Source organism: Bubalus kerabau, chromosome 7 (assembly GCF_029407905.1).
Source record: "Bubalus kerabau isolate K-KA32 ecotype Philippines breed swamp buffalo chromosome 7, PCC_UOA_SB_1v2, whole genome shotgun sequence".
Lineage (NCBI taxonomy): Eukaryota > Metazoa > Chordata > Mammalia > Artiodactyla > Bovidae > Bubalus > Bubalus kerabau.
The window spans coordinates 105,629,650-105,652,535 of NC_073630.1; the positions used below are offsets into that span (position 1 = coordinate 105,629,650).

The 22,886-nt window shown below is 42.4% G+C and overlaps 1 long non-coding RNA gene and 1 pseudogene across 1 annotated transcript in view; one reads left to right on the forward strand and one right to left on the reverse strand.

Moving 5' to 3' along the window:
• LOC129658080 (uncharacterized) overlaps nucleotides 1-15,165 on the reverse strand; it is an 87,219-nt gene extending 72,054 nt beyond the window's left edge. The window contains exons 1-2 of the long non-coding RNA XR_008717257.1: nucleotides 14,885-15,165; nucleotides 13,908-14,002 (exon numbers count right to left, since the gene is read on the reverse strand). This is a non-coding gene — a long non-coding RNA (uncharacterized LOC129658080). The remainder of the gene's footprint in view (nucleotides 1-13,907; nucleotides 14,003-14,884) is intronic.
• LOC129658078 (SUMO-conjugating enzyme UBC9-like) lies at nucleotides 29-1,095 on the forward strand (annotated as a pseudogene).
• Nucleotides 15,166-22,886: the final 7,721 nt, after the last annotated feature.

Here is a 22,886-nt window from a genome sequence, read left to right on the forward strand (position 1 = left end):
TCCCGAGACAAAGGGAACGCACACGCCGCCGCCGTCGCCGCCGCCGCTGCCTAGTACGCCCCGCTCGCCGGGCCGGGCCGCCCGAGGGACACGAACATGTCGGGGATCGCCCTCAGCAGACTCGCCCAGGAGAGGAAAGCTTGGAGAAAAGACCACCCGTTTGGTTTCGTGGCCGTCCCAACAAAGAACCCTGACGGCACGATGAACCTCATGAATTGGGAGTGCGCCATTCCTGGGACGAAGGGGACCCCATGAGAAGGAGGCTTGTTTAAACTACGGATGCTGTTCAAAGACGATTACCCATCCTCACCACCAAAATGCAAGTTTGAACCGCCGCTGTTCCACCCAAACGTGTACCCCTCAGGCACAGTGTGCCTGTCCATCCTGGAGGAGGACAAGGACTGGCGGCCAGCCATCACCATCAAGCAGATCTTATTAGGAATACAGGAACTTCTAAACGAACCAAATATCCAAGACCCAGCTCAAGCAGAGGCCTACACGATCTACTGCCAAAACAGAGTGGAATACGAGAAAAGGGTTCGAGCACAAGCCAATAAGTTTGCTGCCTCATAAGCAGCGACCTGTGGCATCGTAAAAGGAAGGGATTGGTTTGCAAGAACTTGTTTACAACATTTTTGCAAATCTAACGTTGCTCTACAATTACCGGTCATCTGGGGAGGGTGGGCGGGCGCCATTTTCCATTTCCGCCACTGGTCCAGTCTCAACTCGCTAAATCGCCCAGTTTTTCATACAGGGTCTCTTCCTTCAGTCTTTTGTATTTTTGATTGTTATGTAAAACTTACTTTTATTTTAATATTGATGTCAGTATTTCAACTGCTGTAAAATTATAAACATATACTTGGATGAGTCCCGAGGAGCGCGTTCCCTTCTCTCGCGGACGCAGGCATGCTCCACACCGCCCCGGAGCTGCACTTAGCCTCCCGCTGGCCGCACGACGCAGGAAAGCAGAGCCGCCTGCCCCCAGAGCCCCAGAGCCCCAGAGCCCCAGCCAGCCAGCGTCGCGTTTCTGCATCACCTCCTTTGTGTTTATATGGCGTTTGTCTGTGTTGCTGTTTAGAGTAAATAAACTTTATATAAAAAAAAGAAAAAGAATAAAATGCTATTCCCAGAAGAAAAGACAAAACGGTCAATAAGCATTAAATAATAAGCAGAAAATAAAAATGAAAACAATAATAAAATACCAGTTGCTTAGCTATCGGAATGACCAAAAAGATAAAGAGTTTGACTATATCAAGTGTCGGCAGGTGTACGGACAGAGAAATGTGGGAAAACAGCCCTTTGATTACCACTGCCACTTCAGAGGGCAATGATTAGTGTCTATCAAACCAAAAACAGACATACCCCCGTGGCCCAATAATCCCGCTTCTCAGTATCTCCTCTAGAGAAACACCCATGAGCGTAAGAATCTTTGTAAGCATTGCTTATAATTCTACAGACAAGCCTAAAAAGGAGACAGGCTAAATATTATGAAATGTTATGTGTTGCATCTTGGGGTAGTAGGCAACTGCATACAGAGGAACAGTATTTTACTATGTTTTGTAAAAAAAAAAAAAAGCACTCATACACACATTTGTCCTTACTCAAATTCACAAGAAGTACCAAACATGCATTTACATATCTATCACAGCTTAAACAGCATCCACAAACCTACAACTGTAGCTGCTGGAGGGAGGAAGAATGTATTATGTCTGGGGTGCCAGAGGAAAACTGACCCATTTCTGTCAAACTTTTATTTGGGAAGAGAAGCATTATCCATGTACTCTTGGTGCAGTTTACACTACATGTAAAACAGCCGATGTGTTTTTTGATGGTATGCAAATAAAAGAATCGTTCCTTAAGCAAGTGCCAAGACTGAAGACATAGTTTGGCACTTCCCACGGAGTCCGACCAGTACCGATTACCTCGTAGGCTCAAGTACACGCTTGTTAAAATGGATGAATGAATGGGGATGAAACAGGAAGTTGGAGCCAGATCATGAAGAACCTTAATTTCTGGGTTCCTGAGTTTGCAATTTGTTTGACATAACAGATAAATGAGACAATACATTTAGCACAGTTGCTATTGATACATTTTAGCATTTATGATCAACATCACATCTCAGGGCTTCCCTGGTGGCTCAGCTGGTAAAGAATACGACTGCAATGTGAGAGACCTGGGTTCGATCCCTGGGTTGGGAAGATCGCCTGGAGAAGGGAACAGCTACCCACTCCAGTATTCTGGCCTGAAGAATTCCATGGACTGTATAGTTCATGGAGTCGCAAAGAGTCAGACACGACTGAGCAACTTTCACTTCACTTCGCATTTCAATTTTATTTTATTTCATGACCAGAAGATGGAGCTCCAAACATTTAAACCTTTTTTTTTTTCCTCTTCATAGAGGTTGTGGTTTTGTTTCTTGAGTTCTGGTTCCCATTTAACCTCTTCTATTTGCATTTAGTTCTCAGATGATCAAAATCCAATTGCTGACAGAGAGCAGATAGGAGGAGTAACTATAGGGGAAGTTCACCCTTTAGTCAAATTTTTCTACCTCTGGGGACTTCCTTGTTCCATGCACTAGGTTCCTACATTTTTATCCAACTCTTCCCATCTGGAACTCCTCAAAATAGAAAAGCGCACTCTAAACAGGTGCCAACATCTCATGCTGTCTTCTTGGGAGGGAAAATTCCAACCCTGCTACACCCAGCCTTTGTCACTGTGTATATCCAGGAACTGGTGCGCTATGGGAAGATGACCTGGCAGGGCTGGAATCAATATTTGGGACAGTTCTCCAGCTTCTATGATTTTCCAGAATAAATCCACAGAAGTCTTCCTCAAGACCTCTAAAGACTCACGGAAAATAATGTATTTTCTAAATTCCCATAATAGCCACTCTATTACCATTATGTTGATATTACTAATACAGCCTATTAGTTGACCATTCATTTATTGACTCTCTTTTTTCAATAAATATTGATCACCACTGCAAATTGCAGAAAGGTTATGGTGGGACACACGTGCACACGCACACACACCTCCTACTCTAAGTCCTCAGTAAATTTATTCAAGAATACACAACCTAGGAAAGCCAGGAGAGACTCAAGCAGGAACAGCATCATCTACTAGGACTCTTCCTTGGCCTTTGTTCCTTACCCCGAGGACAAAGTTGTCAGTGATTCTGTTAAGGTTCGGCAAGAAAAATTTCTTGCTTCACTAACGGCCCTATTATACTCAGGCTGACGTTGTTTTGAAAACAATCACCAATATATACCATCGCTTAATGGAATGTTAAATACATTTGGCTCCTCTGTTTCTTGATCAAATTCATCATTAAGAGACACATGTCTTCAATACTCCAGTAAAAATCTTTCTACCCACTGCTTCTTGGAATTCTTCTTAAAAGGCTCTTTTGTCTGAACCTACCAAACTTCTCCCTAGTTATAAATCAGTATTTCTGGTCATTTCCAACTGTAAATTCAAAAAGGTTTCAACCGAACTTATTTTCTATCTTGATGCTTTTCGTCTCCCTACCCAAACCTGATCACCTCTCAGCTTTCTGGAGATCATCAACTCATATAAACCCTTGCAGAAATGACTTGGATTTCACTTCTCCTTCATCTCCCACATGCAATCAAAAAGTCCTGCCCATTCTACTTCCACAGTGTGCCCCAAATTCAATCCTTGCATATCCACTGTCAGCAGGCAACCTCCTCACCCACAATAATCTCAGTAGTCTCCTGAAAGTGTTAGTCACTCAGTCATGTCTGACTCTGTGACCCCATGGACTGTAGCCTGCCGGGCTCCTCTGTCCATTGAATTATCCAGGCAAGAATACTCAAGTGGGTTGCCTTGCCCTTCTCCAGGGGATCTTCCCCACCCAGGGTTTGAACTTGGGTCTCCTACATTGCAGGCAGATTCTTTACCATCCGAGGTATCAGGGAAGCCCATTCTCTTTCTACTGAATCTTTGCATGTGTGCATGCTAAGCTGCTTTAGTCCTGTCTGACTCTTTGAGACCCCATGGACTGTAGCCCACCAGGCTCCCCTGTCCATGGGATTCTCCAGACAAGAATCCTGGAGGGGTTGCCATGCCCTCCTCCATGGGATCTTCCCAACTCAGGGAATGACCTCAAGTCTCTTAGGTCTCCTGCATTGGAAGGCAGGTTCTTTACCACTAGTGCCACCTGGGAAGCCCACTCAGTCTGTACAGACTATATTAACACCCTACCAGAGATGTCAGGTAAAATGCAGGACATCCTGTGTTTTTATTTGCTAAATCTGGTAGCCATGTACCATACTCCCTTTCTAAACACAGTTCTGCTTGTGTAATGCTCCGATTTAAACCCTCTCCCTTCTATTACCAAGTTTTTTTTATTTTTAGTTTTTGTTGTTGTTTTAGTTTCCTACCCATTACTGAATTAAAGCTAAACTCTTCACTCCATCACTCTACAAATATTTCATCCATTACTCGCAGTGCACAAAAGTTCTGATTGTGTTGTCAAGTATGCAAAATAAATAATTTACAGTCTCTGTAAGGAGCTTGCATGCTAAAGAATGATTATTGACTTGAAGAAACAAGCAAATATAGAGTGATAAACCCCAATTTAGTTTGAGAGATGAGAGTTGAGGAGGTTCCCAGCTTTATAATCTTGTTAACTAAATTTGAATTTGGCCTTGGGCCAATGAAAGCTCTTTTAACCCCACCCACACACTAATCCTAAAAAAAGTCACTTAAATAAGTCAACTTCTTGACATTCATCCTTAGCCTGTGACAAAGCCAGCTAACAAAGCTTTTCCCCAGCATATAAAGCAGAAGAAAGCAAGATGTCTTTATTCAATTCCATAGCTGAGAAAACCAAGTATATAGTTTTCATAACTTATACAGAATCCTGAATGATTAGAGGAGGCAGAAGGTACATTTAGCATTATTTCGGAAGCTATATAGACTTCCCTGGTGGCTCAGACAATAAAGCGTCTGCCTACAATGTGGGAGACCCAGCTTCCATCCCTGGGTTGGGAAGATCCTCTGGAGAAGGCAATGGCAACCCACTCTAGTACTCTTGCCTGGAAAATCCCATGGACGGAGGAGCATGGTAGACTACAGTCCATGGAGTCACAAAGAGTCGGACAGGACTCAGTGACTAAACAAACTTTCTGAAGCTATATAGAACTTCAAATCTTTGAAGAGGGACTTCCCTAGTGGCCCAGTGGCTAAGACTCTGCCTTCCCAATTTGGGGAGCCTGGGTTCGACCCCAGGTCAGGGAACTAGATCCTACATGCCGCAACTAAAGTCCTGCATGCTGCCACAGAAACTGAAGATTCTGCATGCCACAACTGAGACCTAGAGCAGCCAAATAAATATATAAAAATAAAACCTTTAATGAATAAAGTGATTTTATTTGAATAAGCAACACATAGTGAGTGACATGGGAATAAGCAAATCAATAAGACATAATTAATATGGGAATAGCTGTTTCAAAGATCCAAAATTTAAAGGAAAACCCCTGAGTATATTCTGAATATCTGCTTCCGGGGAATTTCAAACACTGAGACTAACTGGGTCACAAAGAAATCATGAGAACAAGATGGTGCTGTCTGACAGCAGCTTTCAAAAACTAACCCTAGAATGTAGAAATGTATCTAGCCCACATATCTCTTATTTATGTTCATCAGTGCCATAGAAGAATCATATGCTGCTGCTGCTGCTGCTAAGTCGTTTCAGTCGTGTCCGACTCTGTGCAACCCCATAGACGGCAGCCCACCAGGCTCCCCCGTCCCAGGATTCTCCAGGCAAGAACACTGGAGTGGGTTGCCATTTCCTTCTCCAATGCATGAAAGTGAAAAGTGAAAGTGAAGTCGCCCAGTCGTGCCCGACCCTCAGCGACCCCATGGACTGCAGCCTTCCAGGCTCCTCCATCCATGGGATTTTCCAGGCAAGAGTACTGGAGTGGGGTGCCAATTATATGACTATAATATAATTTTATTTAAAAAATACTATTTTTGGAAACTTTGTGGGAGAAGGCGAGGGTGGGATGATTTGAGAGAAAAGCATTGAAACATGTATAATATCATATGTGAACTAGATTGCCAGTCCAGGTTCGATGCATGAGACAAGGTGCTCAGGGCTGGTGGACTGGGATGACCCTGAGGGATGGGATGGGGAGGGAGCGGGGAGGGGGGTTCAGGATGGGGAACACATGTACACCCCTGTGTTCATGTGACTGTATGGCAAAAACCACCACAATATTGTAAAGTAATTAGCCTCCAATTAAAATTCTTTTAAAAAAAGAAAAAATACTATTTTTGAAAACTTTAATATAAAGCAGTTCTGTGGTATTTTAAGAAAGAAATATAAGAACTGCATGGTTGAGGGAGAGGAAAGCGGAGAAAGCATATCTTCTATTCTTAGCTTTTTATAGTTTTTAAATTCTGTCACACAAGCATATATATATATATAAGTATTCAAAAATTTTTAAAACAAAAACATTGTTAAAGAATATCAGCTCATTATGAACATATAGTGGGGCTTCCCCAGTGGCTTTCCCAGGAGGTAAAGAATCTGCCTGCAGTGCAGGAGACCCAGGTTCGATTTCTGAGTCGGGAGGATCCGCTGGAGAAGGAAATGGCAACCCACTCCAGTGTTCTAGCCTGGAGAATCCCATGGACAGAGGAGCCTGGTAGGCTTCAGTCCATGGGTTCACAAAGATTTGGACACAACTGGGCGACTAACACTTTCACTCTCACATGGATATATAATGGTTTTAGTTTTCCAATAAGTTTCCCAAAGCCACACCATTTTCCTGCTGCATAGCAGCTCCCCAAACATATCATGTGCTTTGCAAACAAATATGGTTATTACAACTATCTCGTTCAACTATTTCAGACTCTGTGCTGCTCACTCAAACACTTCAATTGTATTTTCCATCAAAACTCAACTTGTCGCATGATCCATAAGAGGTTAGACTTTTAGTTTGGGACTAAAAGGAGAGGGAATTGACAAGATGACGGGGTTGGGGCGGGGACTGGGGGGAAGGTCATGAGGTAGGATTCTGGCTCTGTGCCCCCTGCACCCCTCCCTACTTCTCAGTGGGAGCACCTTTGGAATTGGATCAGGGAGCAAGCAATGAGCATCTCCTCTTGTGACTGAGCAAACGGTCATCCTCTCCTCGGTGGATTATTACTTCTCCCTAGACTATCATCTGCGGGCTCAGGGAGGACCAGTGGTGGCTCCAGGCCTCCCCTCTGGAGAGAGGTTTGGTTACATCCTTTAGCAAATGCTGCCCTGGAGGCTTCCCCCACATGTGGGTCCCTCTTTGCCCCAAGACTGCATCAGTCTTGGGACAACTGCTGCTCCCAGGCTCATATATTAGTTATTTCTCAGAGCCCACTTCCAGGTCTGCAGGCATGTGAGGGCTCCCTCATCTGCACTTTCAAGAAGGAGGAACCCTCACCAGCTGGATTCTGTTCCCCTCATGCCATTTCCACTCAGGTCTCTTTCCCCACATCCCCATCACTCACAAGGTGCATCAGCAAGTCTGCTGCTTGAGAAGGTCATGCCGCCAGGGAACAACATTGTTTACTTTCCCAGTGATTTGCTTGAGCTCCCCTCCTTCACACACTTGACTTGAGAGAAGGAATGACTTTGTACATCCACTCCCTAAAAGGCTGTCTTCCTCTCCCCCAAAGTTCCCTGGGAGTCATGGGTGGTTGGGTCCTTTCTCTAACTCTGGGCCTCTCATAGACTTGAGTCCTCCGGGAGGGTGGCTGACCTCAATTGCTAGTAATTTTATAAATTTAGGAAATGAACCACATTGCACTTTGGGCTTCAGTTTGGGTCTTAACAGTAGTTAGTTCCATGGCAAAAAGAAAATTCCTAGTAGGCATCCTATAATATTTGTCAATGGAGTCTATCATCCATGTATGGTACAGATACCACCACAATTTTAGTTCTAAATGAGTAGAAGGTCTTGGTAATAATGGTTCTCAAATCTAGATCACATCAAACAACCTAGAAGGCTTTTTTTTTTTTTAATACATCTATCTATCTTAGAACCACTTGATCAGAATGTCTAGGGCTAGGATCAGAGAATTTGCAATTGAATCAAATATAAGCAGCCTGATGTTTAGAACTTGTAATTAAGAACTCAAAAAAAAAAAAAAAAAAAAAAAAAGGAGGGGGGAGAAGAGAAAAGAAAGAGATTTTCATAAAAGGTCAAGAAATTAATTGGGTTAAATATAAGCTCCATGGACAGAAACCATATCTATCTGATTCATTTTTGTAGCTCCCACACTTAGAACAGTGCCTAGCATATACTAGAATTCCAGTAAATATTTATTGCATGAATGAATGGGTGAGTGGAACACTTCCTTTTCATGGGAAAAGCAACTACCAGTCTCACAAACATGTACCACAACACACAGTGGGAAAACAAGAGTCTAACCAAAAGTAAATGTATTTTTTTCTGTAGTCATCGTAATGTAAACAAAGAAGGTTTTTTTTGAACTTGGAAGTAGCTAAATTGGGTGAGATGAGAAATGCTACTTAGGCTGACTGGCCACTGGGGTGAGAGTTCTCAGGGCTGCCTGACACCATGACAAGATCTCAGCCTTGCCAGACCCAAAACTGATCAGGAGGCACGAAATCCAAACAAAGGGAGTTAGAAGAGCTCCATGATTGTTGAGCTAACATCGCTTGGTGCACCTTTTCCCACCATAACAAAACAAATATGTAATGTAACCTGCCAAACATGATTAAGCCATTTAAATTAAAGAGCACTGGAAATTTACTGAAAAAAATTCTCTCTCACTGGCTACCTTTTCTCTAGACGCCATTCTGTTTATCAAACTCAGTAGCTAACCAGTCTTTGTCTAAGCAAGTTATAAAGCAATTGATTCTATTTGCGCCTTTACATTAGAGTCATGTGTAAGATCCCTTACTCTGTGAATATGTTCAGATCCCCTTTATTACCAGTGTGCATTGTTCCATCAGATGAGTTAATAAGAGGGGAAAAAAAAAATAACTGATGCCTTGACTGTTTTGAGGTGGTACTTGTTGCTGTTATGGGATATTTTTCTATAGTTGCAGATATTACTATTATTGCTGTAGACTCAACAAGGAAACATAACAATCTCTTTTCCCCACCCTACTACAGGAAGCACTGGTTTCTAAAGTTGGACTCCTTGGGAATGACATGTATAGTCTACTGATATTACCTATTAAATAGGGCTTCCCCGGTGGCCCAGCAATAAAGAATACACTTGCAAAGCAGGAAACACAGGAGGCACAGTTGGATCTCTGGGTTGGGAAGATCCCCTGGAGGAGGGCATGGCAATCCATTCCAATGTACTTGCCTGAAGAATCCCATGGACAGAGGAGCCTGGCAGGCAACAGTCCATTCAGTTCAGTTTAGTTGCTCAGTTGTGTCTGACTCTTTGCAACCCCATGAACCACAGCACGCCAGGCCTGTCCATCACCAACTCCTGGAATCCACCCAAACCCATGTCCATCGAGTCGGTGATGTCATCTAACCATCTCATCCTCTGTCATCCCCTTCTCCTCCTGCCTTCAATTTTTCCCAGCATCAGGGTCTTTTCAAATAAATCAGCTCTTTGCATCAGGTGGACAAAGTATTGGAGTTTCAGCTTCAACATCAGTCCTTCCAATGAACAGCCAGGGCTGATCTCCTTTAGGATGGACTGGTTGGATCTCCTTGCAGTCCAAGGGACTCTCAAGAGTCTTCTCCAACACCACAGTTCAAAAGCATCAATTCTTCAGCACTCAGCTCTCTTTATAGTCCAACTCTCACATCCATACATGACTACTGGAAAAACCATAGCCTTGACCAAATGGACCTTTGTTGGCAAAGTAATGTCTCTGCTTTTTAATATGCTATCTAGGTTGGTCATAGCTTTCCTTCCAAGAAGTAAGCATCTTTTAATTTCATGGCTGCAATCACCATCTGTAGTGATTTGGGAGCCCCCAAAAATAATGTCTGACACTGTTTCCACTGTTTCCCCATCTATTTGCCATGAAGTGATGGGACCAGATGTCATGATCTTCGTTTTCTGAATGTTGAGCTTTAAGCCAACTTTTTCACTCTCCTCTTTCACTCTCATCAAGAGTCTCTTTAGTTCTTCACTTTCTGCCATAAAGGTGGTGTCATCTGCATATCTGAGGTTATTGATATTTCTCCTGGCAATCTTGATTCCAGCTTGTGCTTCTTCCAGCCCAGCGTTTCTCATGATGTACTCTGCATATAAGTTAAATAAGCAGGGTGACAATATACAGCCTTGACATACTCCTTTTCCTATTTGGAACCAGTCTGTTGTTCCATGTCCAGTTCTAACTATTGCTTCCTGACCTGCATACAAGTTTCTCAAGAGGCAGGTCAGGTGGTCTGGTATTCCCATCTCTTTAAGAGTTTTCCAGTTTATTGTGATCCACACAGTCAAAGGCTTTGGGCATAGTCAATAAAGCAGAAATAGATGTTTTTCTGGAACTCTCTTGCTTTCTCCATGATCCAGCAGATGTTGGCAATTTGATCTCTGGTTCCTCTGTCTTTTCTAAAACCAGCTTGAACATCTGGAAGTTCACGGTTCACGTATTGCTGAAGCCTGGCTTGGAGAATTTTGAGCATTACTTTACTAGCATGTGAAATGAGTGCAATTGTGCAGTAGTCTGAGCATTCTTTGGCATTGCCTTTCTTTGGGATTGGAGTGAAAACTCACCTTTTCCAGTTCTGTGGCCACTGCTGAGTTTTCCAAATTTGCTGACATATTGAGTGCAGCACTTCCACAGCATCATCTTTTAGGATTTAAAATAGCTCAACTGGAATTCCATCACCTCCAAACCTCTAGCTTTGTTCGTAGTGATGCTTTGTAAGGCCCACTTGACTTCACATTCCAGGATGTCTGGCTCTAGGTGAGTGATCACACCATTGTGATTATCTGGGTTATGAAGATCTTTTTTGAATAGTTCTTCTGTGTATTCTTGCCACCTCTTCTTAATATCTTCTGCTTCTGTTAGGTCCATACCATTGCTGTCCTTTATTGACCAGTAATACTGAAGAAGCTGAAATTGAATGGTTCTATGAAGACTTAAAAGACCTTTTAGAACTAACACCCAAAAAAGATGTCCTTTTCATTATAGGGGACTGGATGCAAAAGTAGGAAGTCAAGAAATACCTGGAGTAACAGGCAAATTTGACCTTGGAGTACAGAATGAAGCAGGGCAAAGGCCTGCTTTGCCAAGAGAACACACTGGTCATAGCAAACACCCTCTTCCAACAACACAAAAGAAGACTCTACACATGGACATCACCAGATGGTCAACACCGAAATCAGATTGATTATATTCTTTGCAGCCAAAGATGGAGAAGCTCTCTCTATACAGTCTATAAAAACAAGACCGGGAGTTGACTATGGCTCAGATCATGAACTCCTTATTGCCAAATTCACACTTAAATTGAAAAAAGTTGGAAAAACCACTAGACCATTCAGTCAGTTCAGTCAGTTCAGTCACTCAGTCGTGTCCGACTCTTTGAGACCCCATGAATTGCAGCAGGCCAGGCCTCCCTGTCCATCACCAACTCCCAGAGTTTACTCAAACTCATGTCCATAGAGTCAGTGATGCCATCCAGCCATCTCATGACCTAAATCAAATCCCTTATGATTATACAGTGGAAGTGAGAAATAGATTTAAGGGACTAGATCTAATAGACAGAGTGCCTGATGAACTGTGGATGGAGGTTCATGACACTGTACAGGAGACAGGGATCAAGACCATCCCCAAGTAAAAGAAATGCAAAAAAGCAAAATGGCTGTCTGAGGAGGCCTTACAAATAGCTGTGAAAACAAGAGTAGCAAAAAGCAAAGGAGAAAAGGAAAGATATAAGCATCTGAATGCAGAGTTCCAAAGAATAGCAAGGAGAGATAAGAAAGCCTTCCTCAATGATCAATGCAAAGAAATAGAGGAAAACTATAGAATGGGAAAGACTAGAGATCTCTTCAAGAAAATTAGAGATACCAAGGGAACATTTCATACAAAGATGGACTCGATAAAGGACAGAAATGGTATGGACCTAACAGAAGCAGAAGATATTAAGAAGAGGTGGCCAGAATACACAGAAGAACTGTACAAAAAAGAAATGGTCCCTTGGTATCTCTAATTTTCTTGAAGAGATCTCTAGTCTTTCCCATTCTATTGTTTTTCTCTATTTCTTTGCATTGATCGCTGAGGAAGGCTTTCTTATCTCTCCTTGCTATTCTTTGGAACTCTGCATTTGCTGCAAAGAGTCGGACACGACTGAAGCAACTGAGCACACATGCCCATAAAACAGATAACTAATGAGAACCTACTGAACAGCACAGGGAACTCCACTCAGTGCTTTATGGTGACCTGAATGGGACGGAAATCCATAAAAGGTGGGATATATGTATATGTATAACTGATTCACTTTGATGTCCAGTAGAAAGTAACACAACATTGTAAAACAATTATACTCCAATGAAAATTTTTCTAAAAGTTGAGCTCCCTGCCTTCCTCATCAGGAAGGAAGTAAACAGCTTATGTGTTTGAGGTAGACTGGAGGAGATTCAGCTTAATTCCCCAGTGGAGGCGGTGTGGAGGAGAGAAGGTAGAAGATGCCACTGGGGGAGAGGGAGCATTTCCAGCAGGGAATGGAGAAAGTATTGGGGGTCATCACAGCTGCCAAGCCACAGTCTCTTCTGGCCCAAAGAGCCCAGGGTTGGGGGAGGCTGGAACTACATGGAGTGAGAAGGAGGCTGGACAACAGGCCAAGGAACCGCAGCAAAAGATCCCGGCAACCAACGAGAGAGAGTGAAAGGAGGCACTCGTCTTTGAAAAGGATCCCAGGGGCTTCAATGACAAGCTTCTGGATAGTTACTGAATATAAGCCCTTAGGAAAGGGGAGGAACCCTCCACACTGATTGACACTTGGCATCTCACTGGGTCAGGAAGATCCCCTGCAGGAGGGCATCATAACTCACTCCAGTATTCTTGCCTGGAGAATCCCATGGACAGAGGAATCTGGTGGGCTACCTTCCATGGGGTCGCAAAGAGTCAGACAGGACTGAAGTGACTTAGCATGCTTGCATGCATCTCACTGCCAGCACCACCCCCCATCCCGTGAGAGGGTGCTTGGAGCCAAGTTTCATTAGATTTGGAAAATTAAGTGCTGTGATTTTTCTTGTGCCAAAGCATTGCAGGGAAACGTGTAAGCCCTAAAGTTTGTCCAAATTCTTTAGATCCAGATTTACAGGCAATCTCTCATGATTTACTTGTACAGGTGGCTAATCTACTGCTTGTGGGTGAATTTTATAGGCTTAACTCTCAGCAAGCAATCTTATTTCTATATAACTAGGAAACACTTCACTGTGCTTCCATGTGCCAACAAAAATCTCCTCAAGTATAATGTGTGTGGTTTTTTTGGTTTTTTTTTTTTTTTTTTGGTACTGTTCACAGATGGACGGGAGGTAACACATTTATAAAGAACCCACAAGGTCACTAACTAGTCAGACAAGTCCCAATAGAAAATGAGAAGAGCTAGGTTAATTTTGCTGCTAAGTCACTTCAGTCGTGTCCGACTCCGTGTCCATAGACAGTAGCCCACCAGGCTCCCCCCATGGACTGCAGCCTCCCAAGCTCCTCCATCCATGGGATTTTCCAGGCAAGAGTACTGGAGTGGGGTGCCATTGCCTTCTCCAAGGTTAATTTTACTTTCTGACTAATGGAGTTAGTCAGAAGCACCAGCTTCTGTGATTTCCGAGAAAAGGAAACGATATTTGTTAAGCAACTTGTTCGGGATTCCACAGGAGAAAATATGCACCGGGAGTAACTGATGATTCATCTCTCAGCTTTTGTTTTTTTTTTAACTTTCTTTCTTCCTAACCTTTGTTTTGGGCTGCCACTGAAAGGCGTCTGGCATGTGAAGACTGGGGTATCTGGTAATGGATTTCTCTTCAATCCTTTGCTTCTTGTCCAGGCCTGGAAGAGAAATGCCTTCAGTTACCTCCTCACTACACTGCTGTTATAGCTCCTCCTCACCTGTCCAGTTTCTCTATACACTCTCATTAGATTAATCTTCCTAAGTCAGAACCTTGGCCATTTTATCCAATTCTCCCATCAAACCCCCCCCCCCCAATCTAATACCATTCCATTCAAAGAATGCTGAATGAGGAATTAGGAAGTTAAAGACATTTTGCTTCATACTCTGAGACAAGACCTTGAAGAAGACAGCTCTGCCTTCAGGCAGTTTACATTCTCAAAGGAGATGCAGACATCTTCCAACCCACTACAGGGCAAAGTATGCTAACTTACTATAAGGCGGTACTTAGTCGCTCAGTGTTTCAAAGCACGAATAAATTAAAAAAGAAAAACCTTGTAAAATTTTGTTTGAGGTTGCATTAGAACTATAGATCATATTGGGAAGAATGGATATCTTAATGTTGAATCTTTTATCCACAACCATAGTATATTTGTCCATTTACTTTAGTGTGTAAGTGTTACTCGCTTAGTCGTGTCTGACTCTTTGCAACCCCATGAACTGTAGCCCGCCAGGCTCCTCTGTCCATAGGGATTCTCCAGGCAAGAATACTGGAATGGGTTGCCATGCCCTATTCCAGGGGATCTCCCAACCCAGAGATCAAACCCAGGTATTCTGCTTTGCAGGCAGATTCTTTACTGTCTGAACCACTAGGGAAGCCCTATTATAAGGCTAAAGTATTCTAATTAAGGATAAGGTTGAGGCTATAGCAGTCAAGGTGAAGAAAGAATGAAGCTGGTTCCTTTTCTGATGATTCCCATGGCTTACAAAAGAATCTGAATCACGTATCCAGTGCATTTCATAAATGGGCACCATCAACTTACTCCTGTCTCATGCATTCTTTACACACGGTTGAATCGGTCTGTTCAGCTCCAAAAGCATCTTGCTGTGTCCACCCCCTTCTCTGTCCTGATGCCACGTTTTCTGAGGAGATCATCAGCTCAGGCCTTGCTGCCTGTCCAGATTCTACCCACTTTATATACCAACTTTTCTATGAAGACTGTCCTGCATCAACCACCCAGAGTGGCCTTCCCCTCCTCAGCACCTGAGTCACTCGCTGGAGTCTTTCCCTGTGTCCACAGTCACCTCCACATGCACTCCATCTCCAGGACGCACAGGATTTAGGGTCCTTCCCATCTAGTATCTCTGCCCCAGTCTAGCATCCTAGCCTTACACCACCGGCCTTGGCATGGTGATCCAGTGCTTCATGGTCCACATCCCCAGTGCTATGCCTGGTCTTCAATCTCCAGCTCTGTCTCTCAGAATTTAGAGACCATCCCGCCCCTACTATGGAGACCACACCCTCTTCCCCTCCAACATGTGTTTCATTTGTCTTCCTATTTACCTCAGGCTATGAAACTACCTCAGGAAAAAAAGCAAAAACTCAGCAGAATTTGGCTGGGATGACTTTAGGAATGAAAGTATAGCGTGACGACATGGATGAGACTTGAAAGACATATGCTAAGTGAAATAAGACATTCAGTTCAGTTCAGTCACTCAGTCGTGTCTGACTCTTTGCGAACCCATGAACCGCAGCACTCCAGGCCTCCCTGTCCATCACCACCTCCCAGAGTTTACCCAAACTCTGGGTAAACTCAATGTCCATTGAGTCGGTGATGCCATCCAACCAGTTCATCCTCTGTCGTCCCCTTCTCCTCCTGCCCTCAATCTTTCCCAGCATAAGGGTCTTTTCAAATGAGTCATCTCTTTGCATCAGGTGGCCAAAGAATTGGAGTTTCAGCTTCAATATCAGTCCTACCAATGAACACCCAGGACTGATTTCCATTAGGATGGACTGGTTGGATCTCCTTGCAGTCCAAGGGACTCTCAAGAGTCTTCTCCAACACCACAGTTCAAAAGCATCAATTCTTCAGCACTCAGCTTCCTTTATAGTCCAACTCTCACATCCATACATGACCACTGGAAAAAACATAGCCTTGACTAGACGGACCTTTGTTAACAAAGTAATGTCTCTGCTTTTTAATATGCTGTTTAGGTTGGTCATAACTTTCCTTCCAATGAGTAAGCGTCTTTTAACTTGCTAAGTGAACAAAGCCATACAACTAATGAACAGATACTATATTATTCGGCTTAGATGAGGTACCGAAAGTAGTCAGATACCCAGAGACAGAAGGTGAAGTGAAGTGAAGTTGCTCAATCGTGTCCAACTCTTTGCGACCCCATGGACTGTAGCCTACCAGGCTCCTCAGCCCATGGAATTTTCCAGGCAAGAGTACTGGAGTGGGTTGCCAATTCCCTCTCCAGGGGATGAGACAGAAGGTAGAATAGTGGTTACCAAGGGCTGGAGGGAGAGAGGAATGGGAGGTAATTGTTTGATGGGAACAGGTTTCCAGAATGGAATGAAGAATAAATTCTAGAGATGGTGGCACAATAATGTGAATATACTTAGTGCCACTTAACTGTACATTTAAAAATGATCAAAATGGAAGGTGTTCCCTGGTGGTCCAGTGGCTAAGACTCTGTGCTTCCAATGTAGGGGGCCCAGGTTTGATCCCGGTCAGGGAACTAGATCCCACATGTAAAGTGCTGCAACCATAGAACCCGCGTGTCCCAACCAAGACCCAGTAAAGCCAAATATATAAATATTTTTTAAAGGTGACTAAAATGGTAACTTTTATGCTATATATATTTTACCATGATAAAATAAATAAATTAATTTTAAAATGAATTATTCACAACATGAAGAGAAAAAGTAAGGCACTGAGAGTTTGGTGGAAAATCAAAATAGAGAACTCTATCCGCACTCATTCTTTTGAGATTCCTAACTAGCTGGCTAAGTATCTCCCCTACTAAGATTTCATAAGACTGAATATCTGCTCTGGATATACCTTTGTTCTTTCTAGTACTTGGCTTTAGTTTCTTCTGAGCCACTTTGTGGCCTGACTCTGAATAATACACTTTAAAATAAAGTGTGTGAGCAATTTAGAGCCAAGAGTTTCTAAACAAATAAGTTCACCAAGGTATGACTTCCTGCTCATGGTCCTACTGTTTGATTTTCCCACCCTCTTCGGCCTTCATGTCCTGTCGACTCAGCCTCATTTGCTCCCTGACTAGTGAGTATACTTCTCCCATGAGAAAGAGAGGAACCCATCTCTTTCACTATCTCAGTTTCCCTCCTGCTCTCACGGACACACCACAACCATCTGCTTAGAATCATGGCTTCTAAAGATACAGCCTTCTACTGCCTCCACAGGGATCCTGTTGCCATAACCACTGAATTTATTTACCATACAGCTCCCAAGACACTTCATTAATACTTGTCTTTTCCATCATGTAGTGTTTCCTTGTAATATTTACCTCTCTGGAAGGCAGAAGTACTTTCTCATATGCCTTTATACTTTGTAGTGACTTTATGCATGCCACATTTAAAATATATATATAACGAGAATGTGAGACACTTTAAGGAATCATATCATAATTATTAATCCAGAAAAAAATTTTTTAATTAACCATAGAATTTCTTTTAAGCATGAATCTATGTATTACTTTTAAATGTTGCTCCTGTTTTCCTTAATTCCCACAAAGTTCATGCAGGCTATTCTCAGAGTTCACTGAATTCCATTGCAACGTCCCTCAGGTATGAATCATAGAGATTTTAATATATGTCAGTCTGATAAATCCTACTCACTCTAATGAAAATTTCCAAGATGATATAATATGAGTACTGTTCTTCAATCCTATAATTCACTTAAATGCCTTTTCATAAAAATCCTCAGTAGGGTGGTTTCCGGTAAAATTCCTAGACTTTGGATCATGCCTTTGATCACTATTGTGAAAATTGTCTGAGCTCTGTCTAGGCTATAACCCATTAGAAAATTTCACCCAAATATCATTCTCCAGCAAACGAATGAGAACTTCTTAGAGAAATGCTGATTCTAGGGCTAGAGTAGAACAAATATATGAGGAGCCCAGAGCAACTCATGGTGCCAGAAAGCTCAAAACACAAAAAGATAGAGGAATATCAAAGGTACTTATAAGCTAATCTGAAAACTCCCAATGGACAAAACTGGAAAAATTTAAGCAACGAAATAAAAAACATGGCAAGGAATTACAATCCAAAGTACAAAATAAATGCACGTGAGTCCGCACTAATATAAATGAATGAATGAATAAACAAATAAGAGAGAGCAAATAAAATTTTCTTAGAAATGACTTCCAAACATAGATAGATAGACAGATAGATAGATACTCCCCCTTCCAGGAAGTGAAAATTAATTCCCCATACACTCTCTTCTGTTGGGTGTGAGCTAGACATAGGGACTTGCTTCCAAAGAATTGGGTTCAGAAATGGAAAAGTAGTGAACTTCCAATGGGGAAACTTGGCAAACAAAAACTGACATGGTTAACATCACCGGGAATAGTCATGTTGATAGCATGTACCCCTAATAGGATGTGAAGAGAAGGGTGCTTCACCCCTGTGACTTTCTTCCCCAAACTTGTAACCTCACTCTAGTCATGAGAAAAACATTAGACAAACCAGAGTTAATGAACATTCTATAAAATACCTGGCCAGTACACCACAAAACTGTGCAGGTCATGAAAATCAAGAGACAACTGAGAAACTGTCACAAACTAGAGGAGATTAATGAGATATGATGACTGACTGTGGTCCCAGAGCAGATCCCGGAACAGAAAAAAGACATACTGGAAGAATGAGAAAAATCCAAATAAAGTATGAAGGTCAATGAGCAGAAATGTGCCAATGCTAGGATTTTAGTTATGACAAACGTGCGATGGTAATGTAAGGACATCATTCAGGGAAACTGATGAGGAATATGTAGAAACTCTGTACTATCTTTGCAACTTTCCATGAATTAAAATTTTTCCAAAATAAACAGTTAATTTTGAAAAATCCATTAATACTTTTTCTAGTCATCTTTAGAAGCAAATGGAGAAATATTCCCCTGTTCATGGAAGAGGCTCCTTTTCTATCCTGAGACTTAAAAAAATCAATACTATAGACTTATGTCCCTCTGTGTAAATAGCTTAACATGGCTTAATGCTTTTTCTCAACCTTGTCATGACTGGATTGGGGGTCTTACTTCCATTTTGAGTTTTGTTGGTGAAAAGAAACAGAGTTCAAGGGGCTCACCCTTGATTCTTCTGAATCTTGAGCTCACGTTCAAGAAGTGAGCACCCAAGAGTCTTCTGCCAAAACAGTGACTTCCAGGATAAATTTATAAAATGCTAAAATTTGCTAGAAAATAATTCAAGTTAATGACTGCTGAAACAGATTTGGCAATTTATTCAAAACCAAGAACCCAGGAATCATATGAAGACACAACCCAAATTAACTATACTCTCTTCTATCAACAACTATACACTTAATTAAGGGGAATTCCCTGGTGGTCCAGTGGTTATGACTCCATGCTCTCACTGCCAAGGGCCCAGGTTCAATCCCTTGTTTAAATATACTTAATTATTACAAGAATATATTTAAATGTATGTACTCTTTATGCTATGAGATAGCTATGTCTTCATAAACTCCTTAATCTACTTCAGTAGTTAACCAATTCTGAACGGAATAATAAAACAAGCTGAGTTAAAACCATCTGACCCACCAAATTTCCAGGGTTGAAATTTTGAAACGTTTGCTTATCTATTGTAACAAAGTACTGGAGGATACTTCAAAGCGTGATATCAACTGTGATGCAAATAATCCCACAAAATTTCTATCAAGTCTATGGCCATTGTACTCTTAAGGATTAAGTAGATCCAAGAGAATTATGGGATGTATCCCAGAGAAAATTCACAGCGAAACTGAAAGTGAAAGTGTTAGTCGCTCAATCATGTCCAACTCTTTGTAACCCCATGGACTGTAGCCACCCAGGCTCTTCTGTCCATGGAATTCTCCAGGTAAGAATACTGGAGTAGGTAGCCATTCCCTTCTCCAAGGGATCTTCGCAACCCAGGGATCGAACCCAGGTCTCCTACACTGCGGACAGATTCTGTACTGTCTAAGCCACCAGGGAAGCCCAGAGGAAATTCCCAAAGGAAAATCCTAGAGGAAGTTCATAGTAAATCTACAGTAATATCATAAGGAAAAAATGTAATGAGGACATTTTATTTCTCTATGTCCCCAGATATTGACAACTGTGAGGTTCTAGTCAACTGAAAACTTGATGTAGGAAAATTAGAAAAAGACAGTCTGATTCAAGGCAAAATTGAAGCAATAACAGCATCAATCTACTAAAGAATTTAGTGATAGAAGAGTATAATCCACACTAAAAACACTCAGCAGGCAGTCTTCTGCAATAATACCTATAATAGTAAATAGGCTTACATAAATCCATGCTTTCTTTGGACAGTTTTTGGTTTTCAGTGTTTAATTTTACTTGACATAATTCAAAGAAGTGGAGCCAAGGGTAAGAAAGGGCTTTTTTGTTTGTTTTTCTAGATGGAAACAGATGTGTATTAGAGAACAATCCATCATGAGTAACTCATGTACTGCAGTCACAGAGCCCAGACAATATTACATCTATTCATCCTGAGGTTTCAGATTTTAGGGAATAGCCTTCTCTATTTAATTTTAAAATTCTCCTGAGTTCTACTTTACATACCATCTTCTTAAAGGGAAACTTCAACCTTGCTAAAATTCAACTTCAGTTTTCCTCTTTTAGTTGTAGACAAAACCTCGTTTGCTTCATTGCTCCCAGGGTTGCCTTTCTACCACTTTCTTCAAAAATAAAGATGATAACTTATTTCAACATTGTATATTATGCCAATCAAAAGTATTTATATGGGGATATAAATAACTATTTAGTAAATATTTGTTCAGGTTTTTCCTAAGATGGTATGGAAGAATTCGAATGAACATTTTGGCCAACACGATTTAAAACAAAGAAAGAACTCCTTCATATACTGAAGGTGAGACTTTTAAAGCTAAGAGCGAGGGCTTTCAAGAAGATCATATGGGGTGGTTCCAAAAGGAGGGAGTCCTTTTTCTGCCTGGAAACCTCCAATGGAAGTTGGTTAACTCCTTACATGCCACTACTCATTTAGGAGAAAAGGCCCTCCAAAGATTACTAGAAAGGTCCTTCAGAGGAACAGGCCTCCAAACAACTATAAGAGAGGTGGTCTCCTCTTGTCCCATTTGCCAATTAAACAACCCTCAAGGAGCTCAAAGACCCCCAGCTGGCCCAGCCCATCCAACGATGTGGGGCCTACCCAGGAGAGGACTGGCAGATGGACTTCACCCAGATGCCAGTTTCTCAAGGGTATAAATACCTATTAGTCATGATAGATACATTCACAGGATGGATTGAAGGCTTTCCCACCTGGACTGAGAAGGCTGAGGAGGTGGTAAAAAAAACTGCTCCATGAAATCATTCCAAGATTTGGTCTGCCCAGATCATTACAAAGTGACAATGGGACATCATTTACTTCTAAGGTCACCCAAGGAGTCTCGAAAGCATTGGACATTACTTATTATCTCCATTGTGCCTGGAGGCCTCAATCTTCAGGAAAAGTAGAAAGAGCCAATCAATTCTTAAAATCAGCAATAAAAAGGATAACCCAGGAGACCTCTCTGGGATGGAAGGAGGCTTTACCAATAGCTCTCCTCCGCATCCGCATTGCCCCTTAGGAACAGGTTGGTCTTAGTCCTTATGAGATGCTATATGGGAGACCTTTTGTTTATGTCAATGACCTCTTCCTAGATTCAGAGGTTCAGACCCTCCAGTCTTATACCAAGGCCATTGGGCAATTCCAACAGGATATATGCTTGTGGGGTATGAACCAGGACCCAAAAGATTCTAAAGAGTCACCACTATATGCTCCAGGGACTCAAGTCCTAATTAAAGTCTGGAAAGATGGGTCCCCAAAGGCTCAACTCCAGCCCACATGGAAGGGCCCCTACCCTGTAATACTTTCTACCCCCACAGCAGTCAAGGTACCGGGACATGACTCCTGGATTCACTATTCACGAGTCAAGCCATGGAAGAAAACAGAAGACACTCAATACACCTGTGAGCCCCTGGGAGATCTCAGATACCTATTCAGAACTACCAATGAGTGTCATTCTAATGAACACCCCCAAAATCTGGTTTCTGGGGATAACATTTCTCAGGGTAACTCTAAGGAGCCAACAGAGCTTGACAGAGACTGTACTCCAAAACAGACAGGCGATAGATCTTCTGCTCCCTGAACAAGGAGGGACTTGAGCTATCCTGGCAATGTGAATTTAAAATTGACCAATGTCCCTACTAGTCCTCGTTATGCTATATTGATGATGCCTATGATTATTCCATGTACTGTCAATTGCCTAACCTGTTTTGTCTCTGCCCAGGTCAACCAGCTACAACATGCAGTGCCAGTTCAACAAAGATATAAAACTACAGCTGACCACGGAAAATATCACACACCCTTGGACACCGCTATAAGGACTCTGAGGCTTGAGACTAGCAAGAGGGGGAGGCCCAATACCCCTCGCCGACCCAGTTCAGCAGGAAGTAGCCAGAAAGACCTCGACGCCCCTATTCCCAAAGAACTGGGCCTCCCATCTCTTGAGGGGGGAATGTTAGGTAAATAGAATAGGGAAAAGGAGTCCAAAATGGCGGTGGCTAAAAAACAAGGAAGGTCCGAGGACCAGAGTGAAGACTTCAGGCAGAAGAAACAGAACAGACAGCACTCCTGGCTAAGCCCAATTTGCATAGGGCAGGCCCAGGTGGAGGAAAAAACATATAAAAGGAGGAGCCAAAGCGCTTTCTCTTGGACTCTCTCCCGCGTGCATGCTCACTCGCTCGCGCTCTCTCTCTCTCTCTCTCTCCCTCTCCCCCTCCCCACGCACTCCTCCACTCTCTTCTC